Raw genomic sequence first — 17,726 nt, forward strand, 5'->3', positions numbered from 1 at the left:
TTATGGAACAGCAACACAAACATACGCACAGACACCCACACACACAGACACATGCACACACAGACACAGTACTGTAGATATGTGGTAGTGGTGGAGTAGGGGCCTGAGGGCACACTGTGTTGTGAAATCTGTGAATGTATAGTAATGTTTTAAAAATGGTATAAACTGCCTTAATTTTGCTTGAACCTCCGGAAGAGTAGCTGCTGCTTTGGCAGCATTTTGGGAAGCCTGTACAGGCAAGAAGCTTTCCCCCCCTGCCCATCCCTCCCCCGCCCTCTTATGACACATCAGGATGTGATAATTGGCCACCGCAGAATTATGACGGCCTCTCCTTAAAGCCGCCCACCGGCTAGAATTATGCCGTAGTCCTGGAGCAGTCAGACCTTATTAAAATAAGAGGTGGTAGCAATGATTTCTGTGTATCGGAAGGAGGTGCTGACAGTTGTAATGGCTAAGCTGTCTTAAATCACAGCACGCTCACTCTATTTGCTACCTGCTGCTGGTGTTGACACTGATGCACAGGGAGCGGAAGGGGGAAAGACGAGCCTTACATTTTTGCATTTTACAGTATCAAAGGGGGTTGTAGGGGGAGAATTTCCTAATGGGCTTGTGCCAGATATGATTGGCCATATTTAATGACGATGGTGGTTTGTGGTAGACGTAACAGAAATAGACATTCAGACATAACTGTTGACAACACAGTGATAAAGAGATATTGAATGATTTTGGAGACAGCCTACTTTGCTGTATTGTCTGAAATAGTATTGTTTAACCTAATAATAGTACTGTATTTAGTTATTCAATTATTAGTCAAGCCTCAAGGTCAATCCTCAAGGGTAGCGGTTAGTCTATGGATATCTGAATGGAGTTTTCAATAGACCACACCTCCCTTAAATGGCTTAAAGAAACCCCAAACAGGTTCCTCATACCTCACTAAACTGACACCAAACAGGGTCCCCATACCTCACTAAACTGACACCAAACAGGGACATCAAACAGGGTCCCCATACCTCACTAAACTGACATCAAAAAGGGTACCCATACCTCACTAAACTGACACCAAACAGGGACATCAAACAGGGTCCCCATACCTCACTAAACTGACATCAAAAAGGGTCCCCATACCTCACTAAACTGACACCAAACAGGGACATCAAACAGGGTCCCCATACCTCACTAAACTGACATCAAACAAGGACATCAAACAGGGTCCCCATACCTCACTAAACTGACATCAAACAGGGTCCCCATACCTCACTAAACTGACACCAAACATGGTCCCCATACCTCACTAAACTGACACCAAACAGGGTCCCCATACCTCACTAAACTGACACCAAACAGGGTCCCCCATACCTCACTATACTGACACCAACCAGGGTCCCCATACCTCACTAAACTGACACCAAACAGGGATATCATACAGGGTCCTCATACCTCACTAAACTGACATCAAACAGGGTCCCCATACCTCAATAAACCGACACCAAACAGGGTCCCCATATCTCAATAAACTGACACCAAACAGGGTCCCCATACCTCACTAAACTGACACCAAACAGTGTCCCCATACCTCAAACTGACACCAAACAGGGACATCATACAGGGTCCCTATACCTCACTAAACTGACATCAAACAGGGTCCCCATACCTCACTAAACTGACATCGAACAGGGTCCCCATACCTCACTAAACTGACACCAACACGGTCCCCATACCTAACTAAACTGGCACCAAACAGGGACATCAAACAGGGTCCCCATACCTCACTCAAACTGACACCAAACAAGGTCCCCATACCTCATTTAAATGACACCAAACAGGGTCCCCATACCTCACTAAACTGACATCAAACAGGGTCCCCATACCTCACTAAACTGACACCAAACAGGGTCCCCCATACCTCACTATACTGACACCAACCAGGGTCCCCATACCTCACTAAACTGACACCAAACAGGGACATCATACAGGGTCCTCATACCTCACTAAACTGACATCAAACAGGGTCCCCATACCTCACTAAACTGACACCAAACAGGGTCCCCATACTTCAATAAACTGACATCAAACAGGGTCCCCATACCTCACTAAACTGACACCAAACAGGGACCGCAAACAGGGTCCACATACCTCACTAAACTGACATCAAACAGGGTCCCCATACCTCAATAAACCGACACCAAACAGGGTCCCCATATCTCAATAAACTGACACCAAACAGGGTCCCCATACCTCACTAAACTGACACCAAACAGTGTCCCCATACCTCAATAAACTGACACCAAACAGGGACATCATACAGGGTCCCTATACCTCACTAAACTGACATCAAACAGGGTCCCCATACCTCACTAAACTGACATCGAACAGGGTCCCCATACCTCACTAAACTGACACCAACACGGTCCCCATACCTAACTAAACTGGCACCAAACAGGGACATCAAACAGGGTCCCCATACCTCACTCAAACTGACACCAAACAAGGTCCCCATACCTCATTTAAATGACACCAAACAGGGTCCCCATACCTCACTAAACTGACATCAAACAGGGTCCCCATACCTCACTAAACTGACATCAAACAGGGTCCCCATACCTCACTAAACTGACACCAAACAAGGTCCCCCATACCTCACTAAAATGACACCAAACAGGGTCCCCATACCTCACTAAACTGACACCAAACAAGGTCCCCCATACCTAACTAAAATGACACCAAACAGTGTCCCCATACCTAACTAAACTGGCACCAAACAGGGACATCAAACAGGGTCCCCATACCTCACTAAACTGACATCAAACAGAGTCCCCATACCTCACTAAACTGACACCAAACAAGGTCCCCCATACCTCACTAAAATGACACCAAACAAGGTCCCCATACCTCACTAAACTGACATCAAACAGGGTCCCCATACCTCACTAAACTGACACCAAACAGTGTCCCCATACCTCACTAAGCTAACACCAAACAGGATCTCCATACCTCACTAAACTGACACCAAACAGGGTCTCCATACCTCACTAAACTGACACCAAACAGGGACATCAAACAGGGTCCCCGTACCTCACTAAACTGACATTAAACAGGGTTCCCATACCTCACTAAACTGACATCAAAAGATAGTACTGTAGATTCTTTGGTATCAAATGACATAGCTATGTAGATTATCATTTCTATCAAGGCACAAGGCGAGACCCAGATGCAGACACAGGAGGCAGATGGTTGTAGTCTTACAATGTTTATTAATCCAAAAAGGGGTAGGCAAGAGAATGGTCGTGTACAGGCAAAAGGTCAATACCAGTTCAGAGTCCAATATGTACCGAAGGGCAGGCAGATTCAAGGTCAAGGCAGGCAGGATGATCAGGCAGGCAGGAAAGTAGTCCAGAGTCAGGCAGTGGTCAAAACCGGGAGGACTAGCAAAAGAGAATAGAAAAGGAGTACGGGGAGAAACACGCTGGTTGACTTGACTAAACATACAAGACGAACTGGCACAGAGAGACAGGAAACACAGGGATAAATAAACTGGGCAAAATAAGCGACACCTGGAGGGGGTGGAGACAATCACAGGGACAGGTGAAACAGATCAGGGCGTGACAATTTCAGCTTTCATGCCCCCCTTCCTCGTACTAATACACAGCTCAGGAACATTTGCTGTTGAATAGTAATAAGTCAGACAAGGAGCTAACCACAGTTGGGATAAATAAAAGCCATATTAATGGCCGCACCGAAAAACAATCAAATTAAAGCAAATTTACACCTTTTCAGAAAAGCCGTCGAGGGGTCTATCGGGCTTCTGGAACACTCATTTCTCTACATTTTGACAAGTCGAGCTCGCCTCTCTCCTTTCCCCTGTTCTGCCTTAATGGCCATGCTAACAGAGAAATAATTGTCCGCGGCTAATTCCCAAACGTCACCCTATTCCCTATATAGCGCACGACTTTTGACCAGAGCCCTATTGGCAAATGGCCGTTTCAGGTTGCCTATCGGCCCCCACTTGAGTAATGGTGTGAGAGACATGGTTCACGTCGCCACCGGCAACACTGTCTGGGATTAAAATTCCTGATGCCTTTTATTGACGTGATTGTGATTTTGATGATGTCGAGTCGTGGGAAAGGTGGGATTACGATTGTTTGTAAGGGGTCTAAGCATTCCTAAACTGATAATAAGACAGCAGGCAAAGGCACACCACTGAACTCAATCAGTAGAAGTGAGCAGGGCTATCTGTGATCTGTGTATCGTGTGCTTGGTCCTGCTTTTAATGGGACATGACTAGAGGGGAGAGTTTTTTGACTACGCCAGTGATTTGAGCAATGAGACTTGGGTGTGTGTGTGTGTGTGTGTGTGTGTGTGTGTGTGTGTGTGTGTGTGTGTGTGTGTGTGTGTGTGTGTGTGTGTGTGTGTGTGTGTGTGTGTGTGTGTTGTACCTAGCTGGTTATTTCCTTGTTAGTGTGTGCCTGTATGTGTGCATGTATTTTTCCCATAATTTTTATTAATTCCCTCAGGTGTAATTAAGTATGTATTCTCTGAAGCACACAGTTACTTAAACTCCCCACAAAGAACACACGTCAAATATGTGTTTGTAAATGCAGCTGTATACGAGCAATTCCCCGGTAACAGTGTGATGCTGAGACAGATGTTTCACTTTAAAATGTATGTCAAACAAATACCCAAAGCTAAACACACTATACAACTCTAAGGACTACTTTTAAGAAATTTCACTGGAAATTTTACAAAAAGAAATTTACTTGAAGAACAGCGCAGATGCAAAGTTTGGTAACAGAATGACGGCACCAACTGCACAAACCGTCATTCTGATACCAAACTTTGCATCTGCAATTTTTGTGTATGTGTGGGTACGTATGTGTGTTTACGTGTGTGTATGTGTGTGTCTAATGTGTATGTGTGTATGTGGGTTTCCAACAGTGATAGCTTCTCTCCAAACAGCCCTGACTCCTCCCCTCGGCCCAATTCGGTTGGTGAGACTCCAGCAGACTAAATACAACTGTCGATCACCACCGTCTTCCTACCATTCTCTACCCAGCAGTCCCTTGCCCCTGCCCACCGCCGCCACCCACGCTGCAGGAGACAGATTAGCTGCAACCAAACTCTCAGTGGAGTTTAGAGAAGAGAGCACACACACACACACACACACTGGATGAGAGCAGCACACACACACACACACACACACACACACACACACACACACACACACACACACACACACACACACACACACACACACACACACACACACACACACACACACACACACACACACACACACACAGCTATTGATGGGAATTCTGTCTGCTCAAGTAAGGATGAGAGTTTGTGTCTCTGCTAGTCTCTCAGCTCCACTTATTTCTGATTGACTTATAAGGGTAAAGAGGACTTGGGACACACGTTTGGAGTCCACTGTGGGTGGTGGGTAGGTTTTCAATGAACACTTTTGGAGAAGAGACTGACTGCTATGCCCTCACTGAAGAACCAACGTGTATGTTCATGGCATAGGCAAAAATAAATGCTATAATATCACCCTCCCTGATAGCCAGTTTACCACATGAATGATGTGCATCATAATGAATAGTCTACAGTTATATTAGGAATCATGCTCGTCTGCTAAAATGGTATCAGCTCTTTTTCATCCTCACTAATAAACTCTGTCTATCTAATACATCTGGAGTGATGTCTTTCACAGCAAGGGGGCAGTGTTGTCCTTCTCTGCCTCCACTCACAACCCTGTTGCAATATTCAAATAGGGCTGGATCTGATTTTCTTCTCTCTGTGTGGGAGAATTCTGATGCTCAATCATTTGCCTTTGTGTGGAGGGAAGAGCAGGGGCGCGGCCCAAGTGAAGAGGTGCCTCTTTTCGAGAACATGCACCTGTGTGTTAAGAGGTCATCCCACCTTGGGAGAGGTGATAGGAGGCGGAATCACTGAATATAATATAATAGAAGGAATGGAATTTCCAACATTCTAACAGAGGAGATGGACAAAAATAATAAATAGAAGTTGAATGTCCATCCTCAGTTTGCGGCCTCAAAACAGCGGGAGTGGAAAACACAGAGCAAACAGCCATTGACTGTTCAAATAGCTGCATTGTCTCTGCTAGTGATCGACCTCAACACCTTTGTATGGGTAAACCTCCATGTGTAGCTTATAGGGAGAATGAGCGATGTTAAAGGAACAATGGCAAAATCAAATCAAATTTTATTTGTCACATGCGCCGAATACAACAGGTGTAGACCTCACAGTGAAATACTTACTTACAAGCCCTTAAACAACAATGCAGTTGTAAGAAAAATAAGTGTTAAGTAAAAAATTGTAAAAAAAGAAAAATAAAAGCAACAAATAATTAAAGAGCAGCAGTAAAATAACAGTAGTGAAGCTATATACAGGGAGTACCGGTACAGAGTCAGTGTGCGGGGGCACCGGTTAGTCGAGGTAATTGAGATAGTATGTACACATAGGTAGAGTTAAAGTGACTATGCATAGATGATAAATAGAGAGTAGCAGCAGCGTAAAAGAGGGGGGCGGGGCAATGCAAATAGTCTCGGTAGCCATTTGATTAGCTGTTTAGGAGTCTTATGGCTTGGGGGGGTAGAAGCTGTTAAGAAGCCTTTTGGACCTAGACTTGGCGCTCCGGTACCGCTTGCCGTGCGGTAGCAGATAGAACAGTCTATGAGTAGGGTGGCTGGAGTCTTTGACAATTTTTAGGGCCTTCCTCTGACACCGCCTGTTGTAGAGGTCCTGGATGGCAGGAAGCTTGGCCGCAGTGATGTACTTGGCTGTACGCACTACCCTCTGTAGTGCTTTGCGGTCGGAGGCCGAGCAATTGCCATACCAGGCAGTGATGCTCTCGATGGTGCAGCTGTATAACTTTTTGAGGATCTGAGGACCCATGCCAAATCTTTTCAGTCTCCTGAGGGGGAATAGGCTTTGTCGTGCCCTCTTCATGACTGTCTTGGTGTGTTTGGTCCATGATAGTTTGTTGGTGATGTGGACAACAAAGGAACTTGAAGCTCTCAACTTGCTCCACTACAGCCCCGTCGTTGAGAATGGGGGCGTGCTCGGTCCTCCTTTTTCTGTAGTCCACAATCATCTCCTTTGTCTTGATCACATTGAGGGAGAGGTTGTTATCCTGGCACCACACGGCCAGGTCTCTGACCTCCTCGCTATAGGCTGTCTCATCGTTGTCTGATCGTTGTCGGTGATCAGGCCTACCACTTTTGTGTCATCGGCAAACTTACTGATGGTGTTGGAGTCGTGCCTGGCCATACAGTTATGAGTGAACAGGGAGTACAGGATGGGGCTGAGCACACACCCCTGAGGGGCCCCGTGTTGAGGATCAGCATGACGGATGTGTTGCTACCTACCCTTACCACCTGGGGATGGCCTGTCAGGAGGTCCAGAACCCAGTTACAGAGGGAGGTGTTTAGTCCCAGGGTCCTTAGCTTAGTGATGAGCTTTGAGGGCACTATGGTGTTGAACGCTGAGCTGTAGTTAATGAACAGTCTGTGTGTATGTGTGTGTGTGTGTGTGTGTGTGGGGGGGGGGGGGAGTCATCTAATAAAACCGATCTGAGACCAGCAACTTACTATCTGCACCCTGCAGTGTTCCATTGTGGACATTGTTGGCAGATAAAGTACTATCTGCCTTCTGCCCTGGATTCAATATGAAATAAAAATGTAATGTGAACACAAGACAGTACTGTATGGCTGTTGCAATTTTTCCTTAACATTTTCCTGAATCTTCAAGTCAACAGACTTAGCTTTTATAGATCCACATACTTTCCCTCCTACTCTCTCTACGTTGAATCCATTATCCAGTCAAGATAAGTGTAGCACCTGTATTGCAAAGCTGTAAAACCATAATTATTTTTGGCCAAATCATATTAATGTATAATGTTTCATGTTTAAACGTCTTTAATGTCTTTAATGTTTAATGTCTTTAATGTCGTGCTCTGTATTACACCCATCTCTGAATTTTTTTCACCTTCAGTTTTCTAGATAGTTCTATAGAAAGCATTGAATATGGATCCTCTGCTCTATGCCTTTCTACCAAGGGTATCATCTTAGAATTCTGACAGGTCTAGGAGCGCAGCAGGTTACAGACCTTGTGCAAATTAAAAGAGCCAAATGTCAGCGATGTTCTGCTTACCTGCTGAGCGGTACACCTTCGATATCAGCAGTTCTACATGCCTGTACTACCACCCACTGTGCCAGCCATTAAGTATGCGTCTTATTTTTCATCAGGTAACAAGGTAATCTCCTATTATCCACTCCACTTTAATTTAATTTCCGTCTCTGAAAGTCTGAAAGTCTGACAAATATTCAGCATCGACTATTGCTTTGTACGGTATGCTCCCCGTATGTTCCTCAAATTGAATTTTGTGTTGTTTATTCCTTGAACAAATGTTGTTAACAGAACCGACTCTGCTATATCTGAGGTATGGGGGAGTGCAATTAATTCATGGTGTTGATTTTCTCCAATATCAAATCCTTATATGCAAATGACTTCCTTTCTCCCACCCTCTGCTTTCCTCAGCTCCTGGTAGGCTTCAGGCATTTTAATCCCAGCCAGTGTTGCCGGTGGCAACGTGAACCGTGTATCTCACACTCGCTTACCACTCCGAGTACTTCGACACATAGCCATGATGTCACAGCTGCAGATGTTTCACCCTGAGTAGCTTTGCAGCTGTGTGTGTCTGTGTGTGTGTCAGACTTGATGTGTCTCGAGGGTGTAACGTAAGCCAGTACATTGTCTAGACCAGACGGGTCCAATTCGGCCCGCGGGTGGTTTAAAAAATATATATATAATAAAAAAAGGAACACATTTGGGGTAGGGGGGGTGGTGACTGAACTCAAAACGCTTCAAAATTTCTGAAACCAAATGGAAACTGTATAAATGATAATGGACCTTACAGCCTTTTTGACTGTGTCCAGCTCGCTAATAATCAACTAAATGACAGTCAGGGAGCATAGTAAATTCCCAAAATGATGGATAGAAGACTATTTTTACAAAATGTTGAAGGTGAGGAGATATAACACATTTTCAGTGTGGCCCTCAGGACCTCGTTGAAGACCGAATGTGGCCCTCGGGGCAAAATGAGTTTGACAGCCCTGTTCTAGACCCCACATGGAAGGGGGATCAACCCTCATGGCTAATGCCTACTAATGGTAATGACATATGAAAGGGGCATGATCTGAAACCATTCACTTGAGGATTTTGCTGCTTTGATTCCACCAGCTAACTTCAGAGCCTTACAGACACACAAATGTCTTACTCTAAATCTGTCTCTGTCTAGAAATGGAATGTATTGTACAGTGCTGTTCTAAGTTAATAGTAAAAATGCCTAATCCCCATGAAGTGCCAGATGTGTGTCAATGACTGAATTAGTAATCTCAATGCTAGATATGTAGTACTGCTATTGTTTCAGTTTATTGGGAATGTTGATGGTAATGGGAGTGAACCAGAGTGCGAATAATGGTAATTGAACCATTCTCCTATTTGCAATTTGTATTGCTATAGTGAGTCTATTCCAAATTAAACGAACATCCCCACCTCTAGGGCTGGGAGTTGCCAAGGACCTGACAATATTATCACGATACTTAGGTGTTGATAAGATATGTATTGCGATACTCACAATTCTATACTGTAGGTATTGCAAATCGATGCTTTGATTTTATTTCGATGTTCCAAACATATTGCTCACCATATGTCTGCTGCAGAGGGACAAGAGAGAGCCATGAGAAAACAACTTTCGATCAGTCATGGAAATAAAAGTGCTGAAAACAAACTGGCTCCCATATTTAAAAAGAAGCTGGAGAACAAGCTATGAAGGAAAAATACTTGACTTCTGGTTCAGGTACAGCCAACTAGAGCTCAAATAATATTGTGATATTGTCAAAACAATACGATATGATATATCATCAAAAACAATATCCCAATTTGTAACTTTTCTTTCTACGAGAAAGGAAATTTTGGCAGCAAGACACATCAATTAATTCAGGCTACAAGAGTGAAGACCTAATGACAATCGCTGAATGCAATTACACTTTTTGATGTTTTTGTAACAGACGTCTTCCCATTCATCAAATGGTGCGAGTCCACAGTGCACTAATTGGATGCTGGAATTATTTTGGAGTGGACGAACAACTGCAGGTAGCAGTTTTTTTAAGTAATTTGGTTGACAATAAGATTAAACATCATGACTGGTTGTGTTAATGCCAAAGTAAAAGGCAATCAAAAAATGTTTACCGTTAAATGACATGTCTTTACTATTAGGCGCATAAAAATGTCTTGTGCATGCAGGTCAAGGGACAAATATAGAGACCCTCTAAATGTCGCAGTATAATTCGCAATCTGGAGTGAACTAATTATTTTAAGTGTTAGGTAATAAAGTAGTTGCAGGGTGCTCTAGACCTGCCAAAACATTCATCTTCCAAAGATTGTCTTGTCTTGTCATCTAATTGTATGTGAATGATCTAGTCTATATGTGAGAGGAGATCATCATTGCTGTACTTGGTTGTGCTTTGTTCTTCTTTTCTGCCGTGTAGTTTAAAATACCACACAGCCAGAGCCACGTCTGCTTTTGATTTCAAACACTTCTATTTAATAACCTTACATGGAACAAATTAGTGTCTGAAGAAATTGAAAGCGAATGTAATTGTTGTCGCTGTAGCTGTCTCTTGAACTGAAGCGAAAAGGTCCTACTCATGAGATACTATTTTAAACGGTCACTTCTACTGCTAATCAATAAATGTTGCATTAATTTAATGATAACAGGTCATAGACATGAATTTTAGCTCACAGTAGTCAGGCGCACATGCACGCATGCACAAACAAGTGATCTTTAATATAATGTATGACAGCAACCAAATACAGATACGATGTTGCCTACCAAATAGGCAAACCATTCTATCCTCACTACCAACCAGAGACAATGTAAAACAAACCTTAACATTGTCCACATATCTACAATTTACCCATCAACAGTCTGACAACAGTCTGACAACAGTGTGAACTGAACTGTGGGGGAAGTTTTTCCTTGTCTCGCAAGCTGGTTTGATTCAACTTACTAGAGCTCCGTTTAGGGAAATATCGATCACGGAAAACACAAGTGTGATTTTCAAGTGGGCAGTAAAGTGTAGCCTTTTTTAGCACAAGCTGATGCCTTTTTGACAACAGAATTAGCTGTCCTCTGCCTGCCTTTTTCGCTGGAGCTCTCAACTCCTAACACAGTCACAGACAACATTGGCCTGTTATGTTGTCTTGTGGGATCTTGTTACGGCTCCTGCACGGTGGATCTCTGTGAATGCCCTGTAATTCCTCAACTAAATGGCTCCCAGTGTTTCTGATCTCTAAGGCATGCAGGCAGACCACGGAAAGTGATGCTACTGCCGCCACCGCTGAGACGGTTTTCAGGCTTAGTGCCCAGGGGCAAGGTAGTTTTATGGATCTGGCTGATGGAAGATCCAGTGCTAAGCCCCCTAAAGGCAGAATGGAAGTTTACCGAGATGTCCAGAATGAAGTGGCCCTGTTGTCTAAATGATCTGATTGAGGGAAAAAGTGACATTTTGTCTTTCCTTTCCCTTTCTCTTTCTCTCCAACTTTCTCTACCATCATCTCTCCCTGTCTGTCTCGTCATCCCTTTTTCCAGGCTCGAGCGAAAAAGCAAACAGATTGTGTCAGGGGATTTGGGGATGTGTTCGAAACGAAGGATGAGACTTGGGCGCACTGGGCGTGCCTTTTGTTAATAGAATACGCATGGCTGGCTCTCCCTGGGGCTGTTGGCGAAGAGACGAGAACTAAAATGTTAATGTTATTACTGACATGAATTCTCACAGAACTTGTTAGTTCCTTACCACATCTAAAATGCTCTATGTCGTCCTGGTAAGTAAACTCCAATGGAGGAGATTTGTCATGATTTTGGATTGCCGAATGTGATGACAGGTGTCCTGTGCTTTATCTACAGTAGGTAAACATGTGCCACCTCATAGAGGCCCAAATTAAACTAAAAGTTCCAGGCAAATCTTCCATTGACATCTGAACATTTGACAAGGGTCCTATGGGGTTTTGACGAAGACCTGTGATCTCGCACGTCTGTTAATGTTCTAAGGACATGAGCCACATATCAACACAAGGCCGACGCTCGAAGCCGTGTTCCTGTTCCATGCAGTTTGCGTGGGCGGACATGGTTGTTTGTCTGAAAGAATGATGATGCGTCGATGGGACACCTGTTCTGCTGAGTTGACGACTAAAAGCCCCCCCCACTCCCCCCATGCTGTGTGGGAGTGACAAGAGGGGAAAACATGATGGAGGCTATGAAGGTTGCCTGAGGTGTGTTTTCCATAATACAAACAGAGCGTTGGATCGGAACCTGCCTGTGAATCATCCTAGCCTGAATTGGAGTCAAAATGTCAAGGTTTTCAACGATTTACAAACCGCAATGGATGAATCTATGAATCATACAGTGCCCTGCCGATACAAAAAGCCAATGTGGGAAACCAACAGAAAGGCGTATACAAAAGCAGGCTTCCAGTATTGACATCCCCTTGATCTCCCTTCACTTACTCCATTTGAGGTATTTCGGTCCCTTGGTTTCGCTTGTCCAGAGTGTCAGAAGGAGATATTGTGTTCCCTTCCTCTACCCTTCTTCCCTTCCTCCACCCCTCCTTCCCTGTCTCCACCCCTCCATCCCTTCCTCCACCCCTCCATCCCTTTCTCCACCCCTCCTTCCTCCACCCCTCCTTCCCTTCCTCCACCCCTCCTTCCCTGTCTCCACCCCTCCATCCCTTCCTCCACCCCTCCATCCCTTCCTCCACCCCTCCATCCCTTCCTCCGCCCCTCCTTCCCTGTCTCCACCCCTCCTTCCTCCACCCCTCCTTCCCTTCCTCCACGCCCTTTCCCTGTCTCCACCCCTCCTTCCTCCACCCCTCCTTCCCTTCCTCCACTCCCTTTCCCTTCCTCCTTCCCTTCCTCCACCGTTCCTTCCCTTCCTCCACCCGTCCTTCCCTTCCTCCACCACTCCTTCCCTGTTTCCAACCCTCCTTCTCTTCCTCCACCCCCCTTTCCCTTCCTCCACCCCTCCTTTCCTTCCTCCATTCTTTCCCACCTCCCTCCTTTCCTTCCTCTCCTCCCCTTCATATTTGTGCTGTGGAACACAAATAAAGTATTTCAGCAGTTCATATTTGTGCTGTGGAACACAAGTAAAGCATTTCAGCAGTTCATATTTGTGCTGTGGAACATGGATAAGTCTTTCAGCAGTCCACCCCTCCTTCCCTTTCTCCACCCCTCCTTCCCTTCCTCCACCCTTCCTTCCCTTCCTCCACCCTTCCTTCCCTTCCTCCACCCTTCCTTCCATTCCTCCACCCCTCCTTCCCTGTCTTCACCCCTCCTTCCCTTCCTCCACCCCCCTTCCCTTCCTCCACCCCTCCTTCCCTTCCTCCATTCTTTCCCATCTCCCTCCCTCCTTTCCTTCCTCTCCTTCCCTTCATATTTGTGCTGTGGAACACAAGTAAACTATTTCAGCAGTTCATATTTGTGCTGTGGAACATGTGTAAAGTATTTCAGCAGTTCATATTTGTGCTGTGGAACATGTGTAAAGTATTTCAGCAGTTCATATTTGCGCTGCGGAACACGGTTAAAGTATTTCAGCAGCTCATATTTGCGCTGTGGAACACAAGTATTTCAGCAGTTCATACTTGCGCTGTGGAACAAGTATTTCAGCAAATATCCCTCCTGACAGTCCATAGATCAGAAGAGGTAATACCTCAGCGCCTGTTCCAACAGAGTGAGCGGCCATGTCACGGAGGACGTTTCCGCTGTTCTCTCCTTTCCTCACCTCCATTTGTTATTGCTGGTGTCATTTTTTGTGTCTGGCAGACAATGTCTTGGCATGCAACTTTTGAAAAATCCCTTTGTTTTGGCCATTGTTCCTTTCTATTTGTCTTTCATTTAACCTCTCTAGGGTCGGCGGGATGAAATCATTCCACCTACTCAACAGCCAGTTGAATCCCGTGGCGTGTTATTCAAATACCTTAGAAATGCTATTACTTCAATTTCTCAAACATATGACTATTTTACACCATTTTAAAGACAAGACTCTCGTTAATCTAACCACACTGTCCGATTTCAAAAAGGCTTTACAACGAAAGCAAAACATTAGATTATGTCAGCAGAGTACCCAGCCAGAAATAATCAGACACCCATTTTTCAAGCTAGCATATAATGTCACATAAACCCAAACCACAGCTAAATGCAGCACTAACCTTTGATGATCTTCATCAGATGACAACCCTAGGACATTATGTTATACAATACATGCATGTTTTGTTCAATCAAGTTCATACTTATATCAAAAACCAGCTTTTTACATTAGCATGTGACGTTCAGAACTAGCATACCCCCGCAAACTTCCGATGAATTTACTAAATTACTCACGATAAACGTTCACAAAAAACATAACAATTATTTTAAGAATTATAGATACAGAACTCCTCTATGCACTCGCTATGTCCGATTTTAAAATAGCTTTTCGGTGAAAGCACATTTAGACACCCACCAAGTTTAGCACTCACCAAAATCAGATTTACTATAAGAAAAATGTTATTACCTTTGCTGTCTTCATCAGAATGCACTCCCAGGCCTTCTACTTCAATAACAAATGTTGGTTTGGTTCAAAATAATCCATAGTTATGTTCAAATATCCTCTGTTTTGTTTGTGCGTTCAAGACACTATCCGAATGGTAAAGAAGGGTGACACGCACGACGCATTTCGTGACAAAAAAATTCTAAATATTCCATTACCGTACTTCGAAGCATGTCAACCGCCGTTTAAAATCAATTTTTATGCCATTTTTCTCGTAAAAAAGCGATAATATTCCGACCGGGAATCTGTGTTTAGGTTCAAAGACGAAAGAAAATAAAAACATGGGGTCGACTCGTGCACGCGCCTCAGCCCATTGTCCTCTGATAGAGCACTTGCCAAAAGCGCTAATGTTTTTCAGCCAGTGGCTGGAATTACATCATTCAGCTTTTTCCCGCCTTCTGAGAGCCTATGGGAGCCGTAGGAAGTGTCACGTTACAGCAAAGATCCTCAGTCTTCAATAAACAGAGTCAAAAAGCTCAAGGAATGGTCAGAGAGGGCACTTCCTGTACAGAATCTTCTCAGGTTTTTGCCTGCCATATGAGTTCTGTTATACTCACAGACACCATTCAAACCGTTTTAGAAACTTTAGGGTGTTTTCTATCCAAAGCCAATAATTATATGCATATTCTAGTTTCTGGGCAGTAGTAATAACCAGATTAAATCGGGTACGTTTTTTATCCGGACGTGTAAATACTGCCCCCTACCCCCAACAGGTTAACCTCAATTTTAGCAAAACTAGCTTTTTCCTCAATTCATGTATAGTGGTATATCAGGAAAGAAGACTGCATGCAACAGGAATACTTTTTATTTGACCTGTATTGTCATTGCAAAATAATCCTGCACCAACAGATTGCAGATCTAACAGACGTGGAAGTCGATTAAGGCAGCCCCCCACACCTCTCTGAATCAGAGAAGACACAGCTGAATGCATTCAGTTGTTCAACTGACGAGGTATCCCCCTTTTCCTATCCCTAACAAGAAAATACCATGTGTGTTTAGACTGAGAGGTGTACAAAACCTTAAGAACACCTGCTCTTTCCATGACTTAGACTGACCAGGTGAATCCAGATGAAAACTATGATCCCTTATTGATGTCACTTGTTAAAGCCCTTCTATCCGTGTAATTGAAGGGGAGGAGACAGGTTAAAGAAGGATTTTTTAAGGCTTTAGACAATTTAGACATGGATTGTGTACGTGTGCCATTTAGATGGTGAATGGGCAAGACAAAAGATGTTAGTGCCGTTGAACGGGGTATGGTAGTAGGTGCCAGGTGCACCAGTTTGTGTCAAGAACTGCAACACTGCTGGGTTTTTCATGCGCAACAGTTTCTTGTGTGTATCAAGAATGGTTTACTACCCAAAGGACATCCAGCCAATTTGACCCAACTGTGGAAAGCATTGGAGTCAACATGGGCCAGCATCCCTCTGGAACGCTTTCGACACCTTGTAGAGTCCACGCCCCGACGAATTGAGGCTGTTCTGAGGGAAAAAGAGGGGGGTTCAACTCAATATTAAGAAGGTGTTCCTAATGTTCGGTATACTCAGTGTATGTACAGTAGGTAATTGCAATACATGAGGTAGAGTATATAATAATATATCAGACCACTTCCATAACCCAACATTTGATAGAAACCCCTATCTGTAAACCTCATGAGAGAAAAAAAAAAAAAAACTTCCCTCCTTCTCTCCTTCCTTCAGAGCAAAGGGAAACAACCTCAGCTAGCTCTCACAGCCCAGTCACAGGCACCTAATTACAGAATAAGTTGTGGCGCGGTGAGGCTCGGTGATATCTCAGAAAGAGATTTAGGCGCTAAACATTCCCTGATGCTGCAAAACATATCTCGTTAACTATATATTATTAACGATGTGCTCTGTTTGACAAGCCAAGGCCATGTTTATTGTCAGTGATGTCATAGGAAGCTATTGCATCCGTAATTTGACGTCTTCACCTAAAAGAAATCATGCGGTAGCACGTCATCCATGTCTTTTGGTGCTCTATAACCCGCAGCGTGTTTTTCATCCTCTACTATGCCTGCATGCTGTGGTGTTGTGTTGAATGTCAGTATACACCACTACCTCCTAACACTGCCAGCGTGGCTGTTACCAAAAAGAGGGATGAATCATACATGTTTGCGAAAAGGATGTGAGCAAGACTATGGAAAGGCAAACTGCAGGAAAATAGTGGCGATAGTGTCATGGGGAAGAATGAAAGGGTTGGGTGGATGCGGATCTGTACATCCGACCTGGGTGGTGGAGTGGTGGGTGGTGTGGTACCTAGTGAAGCACGGCGCTTTGAAGACAGGCACAGAGGGGAGGGTATGGCTTTCCACATGTGTTGGGGATCTTCTGGGCATGTCTGTCTGCATGGGCGAGTCTTTCATCATTCTCAAATCTTTAAGTCTATGCCAGCTCTTAGTTTCATGACTTTACAGAAGAAAAATGGACCAAATTAAGTCAAAACAAAATGTCTGGTTTTCAACATTTGCTGAACTTTTCCTACCCTTCCAGACTGTTTTTGTTGAAAGAACACTCTTTCAGCCCCAGTCTGTGGGTACTGGAACTTCCCAGCTAGGAGGCACTGGATACTTTTGACCTGTAGACCGCACCGTCTCCAGCAGTATCCAAACCTCATGGTGTGCCGGGCAAGCCGACCACACTAACAAAACGACTGGCTCAGTTAATGATGAGACAGACCTGCTATTTATCATGTAGATCAGAGCTTCCCACGTATGAAAGAGGCCAATATTTACGGTAGGCTTGTGACTGATAGCATTGTAAAGGGGGACGCCTGTGAAGTGCTCGATATCCATCCCACTGTGAACGAGGACTTGTACGGAGTTTGTTTTTCAAAAAGGTGAATTCAAGGACACACTTTCAGTACTTTGATGAGAGAAAACATAGATCTAAAATAATGTATAAAAATGGTGCTGAGTTATTTTTGGTATGGCTCAGCTAATATATTTTAAAAAGATATATATATATATATATATATTTACAAAAAAATATATGGGGTATTGGAAATGATGCAGACAATTACATTGATGGAAGCTACAATCTATATGCAA

This window comes from Salmo salar, chromosome 07 (genome assembly GCF_965601325.2).
Source record: "Salmo salar chromosome 07, fSalSal1, whole genome shotgun sequence".
NCBI classification, from domain to species: domain Eukaryota; kingdom Metazoa; phylum Chordata; class Actinopteri; order Salmoniformes; family Salmonidae; genus Salmo; species Salmo salar.